The sequence below is a fragment of the Elephantulus edwardii genome, unplaced genomic scaffold (assembly GCF_000299155.1).
Source record: "Elephantulus edwardii isolate Elephantulus edwardi_28Jun2011 unplaced genomic scaffold, EleEdw1.0 scaffold00045, whole genome shotgun sequence".
NCBI classification, from domain to species: domain Eukaryota; kingdom Metazoa; phylum Chordata; class Mammalia; order Macroscelidea; family Macroscelididae; genus Elephantulus; species Elephantulus edwardii.
In genome coordinates this window covers 1,009,953-1,014,763 of record NW_006399795.1, presented here as the reverse complement: position 1 = coordinate 1,014,763, position 4,811 = coordinate 1,009,953, and the positions used below count along the sequence as shown (strand labels likewise).

The following is a 4,811-nucleotide window of genomic DNA, read 5'->3' as shown; positions in this document are numbered from 1 at the left end:
TGATGTTCTGTTTTCAGCCAAGATCCATCCGACATCAGCAATGATATCTTTAGTGCCACAGCCTCTTCTAAACCCAGGTTTTATATCTGGCAGTTTTAGTCAGTTTGGGGAAATCTTCAGCAAGATTTTTCTTACTTGTGATATTGTTCAATAATTTCCACAATAGGCTGATTGAATATTGTGATTAGCTATATTAATCAATAGTTGTTACGTGCCGTTGAGTCACCTTCGACTCATAGTGACAATAGCACTAAACCTGCTCTATCCTGTGCCAATCTTATTGTCTCTGACACACCTACCCCCATTACCTTAGTCACTGACTCAACCCATCTCATTGAGAGTCTTCCTCTCTTGCACTGTCCCTCCACCCTCCCAAGCATGACAAATCTCTCCAGGGACTGATCCCACCTTGCACCATATCCAAAGTATGTCAGACAAAGCTTTAGAATCCTTGCCTCCGAGGAGCAGCTTGGTTTCACCCTCTCCAGGTCGAACTTGTTTGTTCTCTTAGCAGTCCATGTTATATTCAATACTCTTCTCCAGCACCACAGCTGAAAGGCATCAACTCCTTCTATCATTCCTAGTCATTGTCCAGTTTTCTAAAGCATAGCAAGTAATTGCAAAGACCATGCATGGCCTGTATCAGGTGCACTTTCATCTCCAGACTGACACCTTTGTTCTACAGTACTTTGGAGAGGTCTCTGACAGCAGACTTCCCCAATGCAATTCATCTTTTAATTTCCTGGCTGCTGTGTCAAGCAAACTGAAGCTATTACCAATCTCAATCTCTTCACCATCTATCATGATGCTGCCAACTGTCCCAGTGGTGAGAATCTTTGGTTTTTTGGTGTTGAGCTTCAATCCATATTGATGGCTTCAGTCCTTGACCTTCTGCAGCAAGTGCTTCAGGTCCTCCTCAGCTTCAGCAAGCAAGGTTGTGTCATCTGTATAATGCAGGTTGTTGATGCATCTTCCTCCAATCCTGATGTCACATTTCTCCTCATAGAGCCCTGCCTCCCAGATGATCTGTTCTGCATATAGATTTAAAAGATATGCAGATTAGTTTCCTTTTCCTTAGGTTTTTTTAAAAAAAAACAACTGTACAATCAAGAGGACTTAATGTTAATAAAAAAGTCTATGAATGATTGTATGAAAAAATAATATGATTGGTAACCTCTACTCAAATAAAAAAATACAGTTGTTTGGTTTTTTGTTGGTGGTGTTGCTCATTTTTTAAATCTATTTAATTATGTCATAAGCACATGTGTTTTTCTTTTACGGGTTCCTTGAACAGCCATCTTCTCTGGCAGCTGGAACTGCTTCTTGCAATTGCTCGTGGAGAGGGTAAGGATGAGTTACATGTGTGAGAGAAAGGAAGTCTCAGATTGTAATCTCCCAAAGAGTGAAAAGGAGGACTGGCGCCCCAGGTCCCATAAGCCCCACTCCTATCCACAAGAAAACAACCACATCAGGAGCCACTGCTCTGTTTTGCTGTCAGTCTCTTGCCTCTCTCTTCAGCGATACTAAGTTGAATGCCCTTACCCCTGGGCAGGGAAATCCAAGGTTTGTTACCTTTGCCAATGACAAAAAATGTTGGAGAACCTTGAGGCAAAGCTGTGCCCGTTGGCATCCTTCACGTGCACAACATCAAAAGAACCCGGATGTCTTCCTCTGTTGGTGATAACACCAAAGCGGCCAAGATTCGCTCCACCAATCACACATTGACAGTGTCGAATCTGATGAAGTTGGTTATCTTTCCTGTGCTTAAATTAATCACTCCTCTGTCATTCGCCTTGATGAGGAGAGCTGGGTAACCAACTATTGGAGCATCATGAGTCACCAAGTGGGGGATTTCCTTTGTACCCACAAACATCTTCCTCACTTTGCCCAGCTTGTACTTTGCCTCTTCAGCTGTAACACAGTGAACAGCAAAACAACCCTTGTGTCATAGATGAGGCAGAACTGCTCGCTTGTCTTACCAGTGCTGATGACACCTGTGAATCCAGCAGGATACATGTACGAGTCTTGTCCACTCTGATGAAGTGCTGCATGCTTGCTTTCTTCACCTCAGCTCCAGCCAGTGCATATTTGAGCCTATTCCTGAGGAATACAATAAGAGGAAGACATTCTCTGAACTTGTGGGGTCCCGCTGACGGACGAGGTGCAAAATCTCCTGTGAGCTTGTCGAGCATCCAACGCTTAGGAGCTGTAATTTGCTTCAAGTGTTCCTTAGGACCTCAGGCCATGGCGAGTGCTGTGAAGGAAAAAAGAGTTGTTTTATTTAAAAAAAGAAAGCTAAGGGAAAACAACTATGAGATATCATCTCACCCCAGTAAGAATAGCAAAATTTAACAGAACAGCAAACATCAAAGGCTGGTGGGGTTGTGGAGAAACTGGAAGCCTTATTCACTGTTGGTGGGAGTGTGAAATGGTGCAACCACTATGGAAGGCTGCATGGTGCTTTCTCAAAAAGTTGGAAATAGAAATACCCTTTGACCCAGCAATTCCACTACTGGGAATTTACCCTAAAGAAACCAGAACTGCCACCCATGCAACTATATGCACACCCATGTTTATTGTGGCTTTTTTCACAATAGCAAAGAGCTGGAAACAACTCAAGTGCCAATCAACAAATGAATGGATAGAGAAGCTGTGGTATATTTACACAATGGAATACTATGCAGCTTTGAAAAACAAGGAACTCATACAATATTACGCAAAATGGATGATCCTGGAAGACATTATGCTGAGTGAAATATCTCAGCCATAAAAGGACAAATATTGCCTAGGGCCACTGTTGTAAAATGGGACTAACATCAGGGTTGAGAGAAGACAGAAAAGGAGGGGAGGAATGAAGTATATTGCATTGAAACATATGAGGGAGAGAATTGTTTAAAAGGGATATATGAATGCGTATTCTTGTCAAGTCCAGAGTGAAGGCTGCACAGTGGAATGGACTTGGAGGGAGGGACTGCATAACAATGAAAGAGTTTTTCTTTACAAGAAGAGTGAATTGGGGGGAGGGGGTGGGCAGGGAGAAAAGTGCAACAATGAATGACTGGAAACCCTAAGTCTCTGTAAACTTTCATTTAAATTAATTTTAAAAAGCTAAGGATAAAATAACCAGAACATAAAAAGAATGTTGACACATTGTGGGAAATGTAATTGTTACTGAACAATTTGGCGATTATCAGATGGAAATCTAACTGCTCTGTAAATGTTCACTGAAAGCACGATAAAGTATTAGAAGAAAAAAATATTAGCATGATGCTTACTCAAACAGCAACAATAAACAGAAGTTTTCTAAAGAAGAAAAAAAAAAAGCTAAGGAGCTTTTAGGCTTTCGGCTTACAGGAGGTTTCAGTGCAACTTTCTTTGGTCGTCCAGCATCTGGGTTCATCCGACACCAGCCACCTCTGCCATGCTGCCCACGTTTGACCCCAACAACATTAAAGTTGTGTACCTGAGGTGTACCAGTGGGGAGGTCGTTGCCATGTCTGCTCTGGCCCCCAAGATCGGCCCTCTGGGTCTGTCTCCAAAAAAGCTGTGATAACATTGCCAAGGCCACCGGTGACTGGAAGGGACTGAGGATTACAGTGAAACTGACCATTCAGAACAGACAGGCCCAGACTGAAGTGGCGCCTTCTGTCTCTGCCTTGATCATCAAAGCCCTAAAGGAACCACCCAGAGACAGAAAAAAACAGAAAAATATTAAGCACAGTGGAAATATCACTTTTGATGAGATTGTTGGCATTGCTCGGCAGATGTGATACGGGTCTTTAGCTAGAGAACTCTCTGAAACTATTAAAGAGATTCTGGGAACTGCCCAATCTGTGGACTGCCATGTTGATGGCCGCCACCCTCATGACATCACAGAAGACATCACCAGGGGTGCTGTGGAATGTCCAGCTAGCTAAGAACTACAGATGAAAATATTTCAATAAAGGATCATTTGTTAACAAAAAACAAAACAAAAAACCTAAGGAAAAGGAAACTAAGAAAGCATTTACAATAGCCAACCACAAGATGAAACATTTGGGAATAAATCTAACTAGAGACACAAAAGATCTTTATAAGGAAAAGTACAAAACACTAATATAAGAAACAACAAGAGACCTAACTAAATGGAAAAATAATCCATGTTCCTAGGTAGAATACTCAACACAGTGAAAATGACAATCCTACCAAATCTACAAGTTCGATGCAATCCCAATACAAATACCAAATTCATCCTGCAAGGATATAGAAAAAGCAATTTCCAATCTCGTTTGGAATGGAAAAAGACTCAGTGTAAGCAAAGCTCTTCTAAAAAACAAAAAAGATGTTGGAGTTATCTCACTTCCTGATCATAAAACTTACTATACAGCTTTAATAATCAAAACAGCATACTGATACAATGACAGGTATATAGATCAATGGAACAGAATCAAGAATACAGAAATCAACCCACCAACCTATGGTCAAATGATAAAAAAATTATATTTTACAAAGTAATAAAACACATTAAGTGGGGAAATGACAACCTCTTTAACAAATGATGCTGACAAAACTGGACATCTGTCTCCAGAAAACCGAAACAGTATCCACATCACACATCATACACAAAAACCAGCTCAAACTGAATTAGAGACCTAGGGGTAAAACCCAAAAGAGCACAAGAGACAAAATAGGAACAAAATTAGAAGCCCTGGCCCATGGTACAAATAAGCTTGAGAACATAGCCAAAAAAAAAAAGCACAACTGGAAGAAGATAAGATCGAAGAATGAGACCTTCTTAAAATCAAATTCCTGTGTGCATCAAAAACTTTCTC

The 4,811-nt window shown here is 41.0% G+C and overlaps 1 pseudogene; it reads right to left on the bottom strand.

Annotated features, from left to right (window-relative positions):
- Nucleotides 1-1,468: 1,468 nt before the first annotated feature.
- Nucleotides 1,469-2,246, bottom strand: LOC102854662 (annotated as a pseudogene).
- Nucleotides 2,247-4,811: the final 2,565 nt, after the last annotated feature.